Here is a 12,541-nt window from a genome sequence, read left to right on the forward strand (position 1 = left end):
GCAAGTGCTGAAGGAAAACACAGCATGTAGTGTATGACAAAGCAGACAGAAAAACAGATAAAGGAATTGGATGATAAAACTAAAATTTTGCAGCTCAGTTGTCTCTTTCCTGCATGTGTTTTGGTGAAATTCTGGATCTCTTAAACATTGGCTGGTTCTGGAGTTGTTTATCTGCTCTTTTCCGGCTTTTCTGTAAACCCTTTAAAAGTTGCTAGCTAGTAATTTTCCATCTCTGTTTGTGATTTCTCCTTTCCTGTCCATATTGTACAGTGTTTGATGTCATCAGCTGTTGCCAAGGCAACCCAGAATCCTGAACTCAGGCTAGTCAGGGAAAGTGACGAAGGAATAAATTCTGGGAATATTTTATTTGCGTTTTCATTGACGCTGTTACATTTCAAGGTACTCAGATTAATGTATATTAAAGGGAAGACAAAAGGGGGCAACTAAACCTCTAAAAAGTTGAAACAAAGAAGCAAAATGATCAATAGGTTTGTGGGATGGCATCGATTTCTCTCAGCTCAATGATGCTCAGGAACACCAGGCAAAACCTGAGTTGCTAAAGTCAGAATCTGAACTTGAGTTTCTCCAGCAACAACAAAACAAGCTATGTTTTACCTTAAAGGCAGTCTGGTGCTAAAGAGACGGTGTGGTGTAGTCGTCTGAGTGCTGGACAAGGGCTGGGGAGACTCAAGTTCAAATCCCTGGGTAACTTTACAATAGCCAAGCTCTTTCAGCCTAGCATACCTCCCAGAGTTGTAGTGAGGAAGGGGGAGAAAGCCATAAACCCTAAGCTCCTTGGGGGAAGGAAGGAAGGAAGGAAGGAAGGAAGGAAGGAAGGAAGGAAGGAAAGGAAGGAAGGAAGGAAGGAAGGAAGGAAGGAAGGAAGGAAGGAAGGAAGGAAGGAAGGAAGAAAGAAAGAAAGAAAGAAAGAAAGAAAGAAAGAAAAGATACTGTATATTCTGGCGTATAAGACTACTTTTTAATCCAGGAAAATCTTCTCAAAAGTCGGGGGTCGTCTTATACACCGGGTGGAGAATCTCTGCGGTTGAGTATATCTCAAACTCTATATTTTAACTGGAAAAGTTGGGGGTCGTCTTATACGCCCAGTTGTCTTATACACCAGAAAATACGGTACTATGGTGCCAGCAGGGAATCCCAATGGTCTGGATGAGCTAGTCATTCCTGTGATAGATGATGGCAGTCATCCCATCATCATCATCATTTTTAATTTGTATACCGTCTTTCTATCTTACAATACTCAAGGCGGTTTACAAGGTGAAGAAACAAAAAATGGACATCTTATAACAATCTAATGCAATACAAAAATGTGACGATACTAAAACATAACTTTAAAATAGGCAACCTGCATTAAAAAAGTAACATTCAACAATCATTAGAATAGTATTAAATAATAATAACAACATATAAAAGTTAAATAGAAATCCACTCAACAGTTACAATATTTCTAAACTATAATCAATAAAACAACGGCAAGCCACAGTACATAAAATACAATACAAATTGAGAAGCAGAGACTAGAGGGTGGGGCAAGGCAGGTGGAAGGAGGCCTTGCCTGACGAAGTCTCTTCCCTCACAGTCCCAGGAAGTGAGGAGCCTAGGAGAGAGTTTGAATTCCATCCTGCTTTTTGATCCACAGGCTTTGTTGGCAGTAAAGGTTGTACATCCCTCTATGTACATTCACCTGCAGAACTGGTGGTGGCATTAAGGTGTTTGAGAGCAGAGCTGTGTCTGCACAGCTCTTCAGGTAGCCTGCTGCCCTCTGGTGGAGGACACCATCTCATCCTTTAACTCAGGCAGCAAAGTGTTTTGGGCCAGCCCTGATCAACACACAGGCATTCCTACCCTGTTTCTCCTAAAATAAGACATGGCCATAAAATAAGCCATAGCAGGATTTCTATGCATTTGCGAAATATAAGCCGTTCCCCGAAAATAAGCCATACCCCGAAAATAAGCCATAGTGATGCGGCACCTCCCATTAAAACAGCCTGGAGAGGCGTGGCTATGCAGCGTACTGATGCGATGCGGTTAAAATAAGACATCCCCTGAAAATAAGCCATACTGTGTTTTGTTGAGGGGGAAAAAATATAAGACGGTGTCTTATTTTAGGAGAAACACGGCAAATGGTGTTTAGATGACAGGGAATGGCAGCTTTTGGGTTGTCCCAATTACCTTCCTTTCTTTTCTGCTACCAAGATGCATGTTGCTGCTAGTTAGTGGATGTCAATGGTATGCAACCTGCGAAAGTCAGGGATTTCTAAAAGCACATGTGCCACCCCCCCATCCAAACAAGCACCATCATATTCCAAGGAAACATTCCAGCTGAAAAAAAAGTTGTAGAGGAGGATGGTCAGGAGAGGGGGTGTTGCCCAGACAGCGCCCTAACAGTTGGAGAGACTTGGAGAGAGAGTTGCATTTGGCGACAAAGACTAGCTGCTTTTACAAAATCCATGAGGCCTCCCACCTACTTTCCCGAAAGCATCTGATGATATTATTTTCACTTGTCTTGTTTGCTATCTGCAACTGCAAAAGGCTTTTAGAATTAACTGAGTAGGAGTCGCAAAGTAGAATTTCACTTAGTTGTTAATTGGAGATTTCTCAATAAGCTGAGAGTAAATAAAACAGCCTGGGCATATGATCGGACTCCTCAGAGAAGCCAGTGGAAGTGAAGCTGGCACCCCCCCCCCATTCCACCAGTGCTCTTAAGAATTTCTTATTTGTCCACAACAGAACATTTTTATTAGCTGTGCTTCATGTCTTCCTTCTGTCACCGAGCTCGACCACCATGACCTTTCAATACTTAATTGAAAGCAAAGGATTTGCACCGCTTGCTTTGCACCCTAGCCTTTTGCCTCCCAGTTCTCCTTTAACAAGCTGCATACAACTTGTGCCAAGACCCAGGCATCGCTGTGGGAGAAAGCATTGTTGAAGGGAGTTCATGACCCTGGCATCTGTCGCTGAAAGCTGGAGGACTGCTGGCACACAGGCCTGATCCATCCATTACCATCGTGGCATTGCTGTCTGAAGGGACTTGAGTTGTGTGCATGTCACTCCCCATTGTTATGCTGGTTGTGTCAAGAGACACCTGCATGCACATGGTCTGAAGCGGACGGAAATGTCACCGGCGTTTTCTGCTAGCTTTGCTTAGCAGACAGGTTACAAGACTCATCGCCTCAACAATGTCGGCTTTGCTCAGATAGCGAAGCAAGCAGAACAGCACCCAGGTGGCTCAGTCTCCCAGAGGCAACTGTGCGACCAGGATAATGCATGAAGTAGGTATTTGTATTTGTATTTGTATTTGTATTTTATTTTATTTAAGGAATTTATGCCCTGCTTTTCACAATATGACTCAAATCAGTTACAACTATTGCAGAAATTAATATTGCACAGCATGAAGCAACTTGATGCATAAAAACAGACTCCTTTTGGAATAAAACATTGTCCAGATCCGTTAGATATTATTCAAAACTTTACTTGCAGAACTTTTTTTCAAAACAGAACAAAAAACACACAACAATAAATGATACATCCAAATGGGCATGCCCAGCACAGGCCCATCTTCTTAGAAATAAAATCACTTATAATCAGAGCTGACAAACATAGCTCTCTCTCTCTCTCTCTCTCTCTCTCTCTCTCTCTCCATTAGCCTGCATTTCAGCCCCAAAGCTGTTGAGTTCCCCTACACAACCTACTCCCACTCTGGTTGGGAACAAAATACCAAAGGCAACTCCCTTCAAAATGGTGATTTGCAATTCAACACCTTAACCACCAGATCTAAGGTTAAACACTACACATTAGCTAGCAGAGAACCACCACAGTTAATTATCACCTCATCTAGGAGCTTAGAGAGCTGCTCTTGCTCTTCTTTAGCTTCAGCGGAATTTTCCAGTTAAGCCCTTTCAGCAATACATACAGGCATTCTCCATTTCAGTGTGAATTAAACAATTATACTTAACAGTGACTTCTGTTTACGGGGATAGGAGCCCTGAGAAAGGGAAAGGTTGGCAACTCAGGTAGGTAGGAAGGAGCCAACCCAAGTTTCTCTTCTGGGTCTCCAGTTTGCCCTGCTGCAGCTTCCCTTAAGCCTCCTTCTCGTGAGCTTCTTCCCTCCATTAATATCTGCCTTTTACTGCTCAGCCGCCATGCCCTTTTGTGACATCACAGGAAGTTCACAGGCAACGACAAAAGCTGGGGAGGCATTGCCTTCATCTCTTCAGACCTCACAATTGTGGGTGCAGGTCAGCAGTGATTTGTTTGTGTGTGTTTGTTTACTATAAATTTATATTTATAGTCCTCTCTTCATCTGCACTGATCATGGCCTGGGAGCATAATAAAACTGGTATAGGGAATGCACAAGGACTCTTTTCTCTTGTAGAGAACCTTCCAGTGGCTGTATGCTAGCAACGGGCAGGATCAGAGGCATAGGGAAGTGGAGCAAGGAAGGTGACTTTTGTCTTTGAACTGTGGGCTCGATTCCAGCTGCACAAAAAGCAAAGGCTTCCATCCCTCCACCCCCCAATATCTGAATCTAGTTAAACAAAAAGCACCATCACAGTTTAAGGAAACTTGAGGAGAACGCAGAGGATCTGTTGAGGATCTTGGTATGTGGAGCATCTTGAGGAACAAGCAGATTGGCCTGGAGGGCTGCATTTGGCCCAAAGTGCAGAAGTTCCCAGTTCCTGACAGAAAACAAGGGTGCTGAGAGTTGTCGGGAGCCCCCTTTCCCCACCACAGATCTACATTTCACAGATTTCCCTGGGAAGAGGGATTGATTGTTAAACCACTCTGAGACTTGTAGCTGTGTGAGAGGAAGAGAGGCCAGCATCCAGGACAAGTCCCAGCATTCAGGACAAACTACCATTCCCACAATCCTTTGGGGAGGAAAGCTATGCCAGTTTAAAGCATATAATGTATGGTGTGGATGTGACCTCAGCTCTTTGCTCATAAGATCAGACGAGAGAACCCACTTGTAAACAATGGTACTGTGAATATGGAACAAGAGTTCCTATGCAGCTTTGTCTACATTTAAACTGATTTTTTTTAATGTTGTGGCTTTAAATGTGTGCAATTAGCCCCTTCCTCCCCCCCCCCCAAAAAAATTTAAAAGCCAAATTTATACGATTAATCTGTCAATCAGTATGTCTATCATTCCTCTTCCTAAAGTTTCCTGGATAAATTGACAGTGTTGTGTATTAAGCAATAACACAGTCTAGATGTTAGCATAACGTATTGTGTTGTATTACAGTCTTTATTTGAATGTACTAGTTACAGCGGGAACAGCAACCATTTGCTGAGGCAGGGAGCAGAATTTGGATCCTCTGTTGGATTGGTTCCCACAGGAGGGAAGCCGTGCCATTGGCTCCCGCCAAAATGTATCTCTCTCCACTAGATAACTGTTTCTATATAAACCCCAGTTCTCCCCATTCCCTTCGAGTTCTTCCAGCACCAGAAATAAAGAAATGTTGTACCTACTTCTTGCCTCCAGTTATTGACGACACTACATTCTGGCGACGAGGATGGGATCCGGCTTGCCGTAAATGGAGGACAGTGATCGGCATCCGGAGTCAGCAGAAGAGGAGGAAGAAGTCGTAAACGCTCCTGATCACGCCATGGCAGGAAGTAAGATAATTGAGCCGTTCAAACCGGGAGCCGCAGAGGCTTGGGATTCCTATCTCCAACGTTTTGGTTTTGCTGCTGCCGCGCAAGGAATCACCAACAGCGACAGGAAGAAGGCTGTTTTTCTGAGTTGCTGCGGTGCAGAAGTTTTCGAGTTGGCCCGAGGGTTGGTGGCTCCTCTCACGCTAGAAACAGCGACGCTGGCGCAGATAACAGACCAACTTACGAGGCACCTGGCCCCAGCAGCAACTAAGACAACACGCCGCATAGAGTTCCATAATAGAAGGCAGAAGGATGGCGAATCGGTTTCCATGTTCCTTGCTGAGCTGAAGGTCCTGGCGAGGCAATGTCAGTTCGTGGCTCTTGAGGAGGCGCTGCTTGACCAGTTCATTGGCGGCCTGAGCAGCAGTAAGGCCCGCCGTCGAATCGCTGCAAAGGAAGAGGTGGACCTAGCAACGGCAGTGCGCGAGGCCTTAGCCACAGAGACCGCAGAGGGGGAAAAGCTGAAAACCCCACAACGAAGCACCAGGCCGGCAGCAGAAACAGCCCACGCTATGTGCAGCCAGGAGTCCAGCCCGTCCCAGAGTCCATCCCGCGCCGTTGGATCCCTGGGGGCTGGTTCATCGGGAACAAAGGGAAGAAAACTAGAATGCCCCGGTTGTGGGGGCGCGCACGAACGTCGGAAGTGCCGGTTCCAGAATGCCGTGTGCCGCATTTGCGGGAAAATGGGCCATATTGCTCGGGTATGCAGGTCGGCTACCGGGGGAACATCAGGATCCCCACGATCGTCACGGCGACAGGAAAACTCATCGGCACACGTTGTGGACGACTGCAACTACCTCACCGAGATTGAGGGCAAGACTGTTTAGTTTCCTGCTCAGGGGAAAGCATCAATCCAGGTCAGCATTGAGGGCCACCCTTGCCAGATGGAGGTAGATTCTGGGTCAGGATTCACGATTGTCTCTGACAAAACAGCGAGGTCGTTTTTTTTAGGGGGTAAGCTTCCTCCATTGGAGCCTTTCCCCGCCACATTACAATCGTACTCGGCCTGCCGGATACACATCCTGGGAATGTGTTCCGTCAATGTAAGTTTTAAAAACAAAAGGGCTGTGCTTAAGCTGGTGATTGCCAAGGGAAAGCGCACTAGCCTATTGGGAACAGACTGGTTTCCTGCTTTAGGGCTGGGCATATCTGGGTTGAACGCCATAACGATATCCCCAAACACATTCGAGAAGCTTTATGAGGAGTTTACACCATTATTTGATGGCAGTCTGGGGTGCTATAAAGGGCCTCCCATTAATTTTGAGTTGGACCAAGGGGTGACTCCAGTCCGCCTTAAACCAAGACGAGTACCATTTGCCCTGCAGCCCAAGATAGAGGCAGAACTCGACAAACTAGTCCAGCAAAAAGTATTGGAACCAGTTGACTCAGCGAGGTGGGAAACCCCAATAGTGACCCCGCTAAAGGCAAACGGGGAAGTGCGTATCTGCGCAGACTATAAATGCACAATAAATAAGGCAATTCGGGGGAATTCTTACCCCATTCCAGTGGTGTCGCAACTGCTAGCAAAGTTGGCGGGAGGCAAGGTATTTGCAAAAATTGATCTTGCCCAGGCGTACCAGCAGTTACCTGTAACTCCACAGACCGCAGAGGCTCAGACTATTGTAACCCACAAAGGAACATTTAAGGTAAACCGATTGCAATTTGGAGTAAGTGTAGCTCCGGGAATATTCCAGGGCATTATGGAAAGGTTATTAAGGGAAGTACCGGGCACCCTCGTGTATTTTGATGATGTCCTAATATCGGGGAGGAACCCCCACGAGTTGGAAAGCCGCATCAGACAGGTGCTTCACAAGTTCCAGGAAGCGGGACTCCATCTAAAGAAGGAGAAGTGTATTTTTGGGGTTCCTACGGTGGATTTCCTCGGTTACACCATTGATGCTGAGGGAGTGCACCCCATGGAAAGCAAGGTTAGGGCCATCGCTAATGCACCCAAACCCAGTAACAAAACGGAACTCCAATCATTTTTGGGTCTGGTAAACTTTTACCATGCGTTTTTACCGCACAAAGCAGCGGTGGCAGAGCCCTTGCACAGGCTTCTGCAGAAGAAGTGCGTCTGGCATTGGGGAAAGCTGCAACAAAAGGCTTTCGAAACCATCAGGGGAATGTTGTCTGCTGAGAGTGTTTTGGCACATTATGACGAAACGAAGCCCCTCGTACTTGCTTGTGATGCATCGCAATATGGGTTGGGAGCTGTGCTCAGCCACAGAGAGGCGGATGGGTCAGACAGACCCATCTCATTCTATTCAAGGACTCTTATATCCGCCGAGAGGAACTACGCGCAGATTGACAGAGAGGCATTGGCTGTGGTAGCGGGGGTTAAGAAATTCTATGACTATGTGTATGGGCGATCGTTCCTAATCGAAACGGACCACAAGCCATTACTAGGCCTGTTTAACCCCAGCAAACAAACTCCTCAAATCCTGTCTCCTAGAATGCTCAGATGGTCGATCTTTTTAAATGGGTTCCAATATAAAATATGTCATGTGAAAGGGAAATTGCTCTGCCACGCAGACGCCCTCAGCCGGCTGCCACTCCAGGGAACTGGTGATAGTGATCCAGCACCAGCCGAACAGGTCACGATGTTGGAAACACTGCCAGGCGCTCCTGTGTCCGCGGAAGAAGTGGCGGCCAGGACGCGTAAGGACCCCACACTCTCCCGAGTCCTCGCCTGGGTAGGGAGGGGGGTGGCCCAGTGGGGGCCAAGAAGAAAAATTCCGCCCATTCGTAATGCGGCAGCATGAGTTGTCACTTCATAAGGGGTGCATACTGTGGGGGGACAGGGTGGTCATTCCTAACCCCCTGAGGAATCGCATTCTAGAGACCTTGCACATGGGGCACCCGGGAATGGTCAGAATGAAATCCCTGGCACGTTGTTATGTGTGGTGGCCAGGGATGGATAAGGAAATAGAAATGTGGGTACACACGTGCAAAACATGCCAAGAGGTTCGACCTGAGGTTCCCGGGGCACCTATTCATTGGTGGGAACAGTCAAAGGCGCCATGGAACCGTATTCATATAGACTTCGCGGGCCCCTTTCAAGGGAAAACATTTTTGGTTGTGGTCGACGCATACTCGAAATGGTTGGAGGTAGCCTTAGTTTCCAGTCCCACATCAGCAGCCGTTATCAAGGTTTTAAGGCGTTTGTTTGCCACGCATGGTCTGCCAGGAACAGTGGTGTCAGACAATGGGGCAGCATTCGTGTCAAATGAGTTCAGAGGGTTCCTTGCTGACAATTTCATACGAGGAGTGACCTCTGCCCCTTTTCACCCCTCCTCTAATGGTCAAGCAGAACGAATGGTGCGAACCGCAAAAGGGGCTATTTCACGTCTACTGGAGGGTGACTGGGCAGCCCGGATAGCTCGTATGCTATTCTTGCAGCACGCCACACCCTGCACAGCCACAGGAAAATCACCAGCTGAGCTGCTGTTAGGCCGAAGGTTGGTGACAGTCCTGGACTTTGTGCATCCAGATAGGATGCCCTCGCGTCCTGCACGGGAGCCACCCCCACCTGAAGGGTATAGAACGAGACACTTTAATCCGGAGGATCTCGTGTGGGTGAGAAATTATGCCAGAGGTCCGATTTGGGTTCCGGGAGTCATTTCACGGGCCACCGGTCCCGTGTCATATCATGTCACGTTATCACAAGGTCAGGTCTGGCGCAGGCATGTGGATCAGCTGAGACGCAGGATACCCAGCCGGAGTGATGCCGAGGAACCTAACGCCTCTGCAGTAAATGGGGAGTCGCCATCCCCGAGCCAGGTAGAGACACCTGCACTGGGTAATGCCCCGCCAGGGCAGTCAGACGGTGCACTAACCGCTGAAAACACAGAGTTGGCGGAAGAAAATGAGCTGGGGGAACCTTTAGCAGGGACAGGGGTAGCCAATACACCCGAGGAGATCCCTCAGCCGCCAATTCCTCAGGTCACAACACCAGAGGTGAGACGATCGGGTAGAGATCGCAGGAAGCCACAGTTCCTGAAAGACTTCGTGTGTCATTCCCGCTAAGCGTGGGGGGGTGTTGTGTATTAAGCAATAACACAGTCTAGATGTTAGCATAACGTATTGTGTTGTATTACAGTCTTTATTTGAATGTACTAGTTACAGCGGGAACAGCAACCATTTGCTGAGGCAGGGAGCAGAATTTGGATCCTCTGTTGGATTGGTTCCCACAGGAGGGAAGCCGTGCCATTGGCTCCCGCCAAAATGTATCTCTCTCCACTAGATAACTGTTTCTATATAAACCCCAGTTCTCCCCATTCCCTTCGAGTTCTTCCAGCACCAGAAATAAAGAAATGTTGTACCTACTTCTTGCCTCCAGTTATTGACGACACTACAGACAGCTACAGGTGAAATTCAAAAAATTAGAATATCATAGAATCATAGAGTTGGAAGAGACCACAAGGGCCATCCAGTCCAACCCCCTGCCAAGCAGGAAACAGCATTCCTGACAGATGGCTGTCAAGCCTCCGCTTAAAGACCTCCAAAGAAGTAGACTCTACCACACTCCTTGGCAGCAAATTCCACTGTCAAACAGCTCTTACTGTCAGGAAGTTCTTCCTAATGTTTAGGTGGAATCTTCTTTCTTTTAGTTTGAATCCATTGCCCTGTGTCCGCTTCTCTGGAGCAGCAGAAAACAACCTTTCTCCCTCCTCTATATGACATCCTTTTATATATTTGAACATGGCTATCAGATCACCCCTTAACCTTCTCTTCTCCAGGCTAAACATGCCCAGCTCCCTAAGCCGTTCCTCATAAGGCGTTGTTTCCAGGCCTTTGACCATTTTGGTTGCCCTCCTCTGGACACGTCCCTGCTTGTCAGTATCCTTCTTGAACTGTGGTGCCCAGAACTGGACACAGTATTCCAGGTAAGGTCTGACCAGAGCAGAATATAGTGGTACTATTACTTCCCTTGATCTAGATGCTATACTCCTATTGATGCAGCACAGAATTGCATTGGTTTTTTAGCCGCTGCATCACACTGTTGTCTACCAAGACTCTTAGATCCTTTTCACATGTACTGCTCTCAAGCCAGGTGTCACCCATCCTGTATTTGTGCCTTTCATTTTCATTTTTTTTGCCCAAGTGTAGTACTTTACATTTCTCCCTGTTAAAATTCATCTTGTTTGCTTTGGCCCAGTTCTCTAATCTGTTAAGGTCATTTTGAAGTGTGATCCTGTCCTCTGGGGTATTAGCCACCCCTCCCAATTTGGTGTCATCTGCAAACTTGATCAGGATACCCTCAAGCCCATCATTCAAGTCATTGATAAAGATGTTGAATAAGACTGGGCCCAAGACAGAACCCTGTAGCACCCCACTAGTCACTTCTCTCCAGGATGAAGAGGAGCCGTTAATGAGCACCCTTTGGGTTCGGTCAGTCAGCCAGTTACAAATCCACTGAATGGTAGCATTGTCTAGCCCACATTTTACCAGCTTCTTTACAAGAATATCATGGGGCACCCTGTCAAAGGCCTTGCTGAAATCAAGATAGGCTACATCCACAGCGTTCCCTTCATCTACCAGGCTTGTAATTCTGTCAAAAAATGAGATCAGATCATGATATCATTGAAAAGTCCATTTATGTAAGCAATTGTTTTCATTAGCTACTGGAGTTTAATATATGAGATAGACTCATGACATGCAAAGCGAGATATGTCAAGCCTTTGGTTGTTATAATTGTGGTGATTATGGCATACAGCTGATGAGAACCCCAAAGTTGAAATTGTTAATTTGGAGTTCTCATCAGCTGTACACCATAATCATCACAATTATAACAAATAAAGGCTTGACATATCTCGCTTTGCATGTCATGAGTCTATCTCATATATTAGTTTCACCTTTTAAGTTGAATTACTGAAAGAAATGAACCTTTCCAATATATTCTAATTTTTTGAGGTTCACCTGTATTTTTTGTCTTATACTGACATCTAGTGGCTTCTATTAGATACAGCTCATCTTTTCCTAGCTGAGATGCTTACTGTGCCTATTACACAAACGCCTATTTGAATCACTGAATCTTAGAGTTGGAAGGGATCCCAAGGGTCATCTAGTCCAACCCCCTGCAGGGATCTCAACTAAAGCATCCATAACATGTGGCCATCCTGTTGTTGTTCAGTCGTTCAGTCGTGTCCGACTCTTCGTGACCCCATGGACCAGAGCACGCCAGGCACGCCTATCCTTCACTGCCTCTCGCAGTTTGGCCAAACTCATGTTAGTAGCTTCAAGAACACTGTCCAACCATCTCATCCTCTGCCATCCCCTTCTCCTTGTGCCCTCCATCTTTCCCAACATCAGGGTCTTTTCCAGGGAGTCTTCTCTTCTCATGAGGTGGCCAAAGTACTGGAGCCTCAACTTCAGGATCTGTCCTTCTAGTGAGCACTCAGGGCTGATTTCTTTGAGAATGGATAGGTTTGATCTTCTTGCAGTCCATGGGACTCTCAAGAGTCTCCTCCAGCACCATCCTACATCTGCTTAAATGCCACCAATGAAGGTTAGATTAAAGTTGGATATTTTCATTTACATTTTGGCTTCGTACTAGAGCTTGGGTTTGCACTGGACTTGTTTTGTGTTATCTGTCCTAAACCTACGTGAGAAAAAACAAATTGCGCATTAGAAATATTTTAGATTCTATCTCCACTTCATTTAGGAGAGATGCTGCATAGGTTTTTGGCTCCTCTGTTTCTGCTTCCAGACAAAGTTTTAGTTTTCTTTCCCAAACAAGGAACAAAAAAAACCTAGTATTGAGCAAAAATGGCCTCTCGGAATTCCCCATGTTATTTGTGAATGATTAAATGTGGGGTGTGGAGGGGCATATTTTGCCTAATATTCTTTGGGGGGTGGTGAAAGG

At 46.4% G+C, this 12,541-nt stretch overlaps 1 pseudogene; it reads left to right on the plus strand.

Moving 5' to 3' along the window:
• The first annotated feature begins 6,560 nt into the window (after window positions 1-6,560).
• Window positions 6,561-9,702, plus strand: LOC117050437 (annotated as a pseudogene).
• The last annotated feature ends 2,839 nt before the right edge of the window (window positions 9,703-12,541 follow it).

Source organism: Lacerta agilis, chromosome 7 (assembly GCF_009819535.1).
Source record: "Lacerta agilis isolate rLacAgi1 chromosome 7, rLacAgi1.pri, whole genome shotgun sequence".
NCBI lineage: Eukaryota > Metazoa > Chordata > Lepidosauria > Squamata > Lacertidae > Lacerta > Lacerta agilis.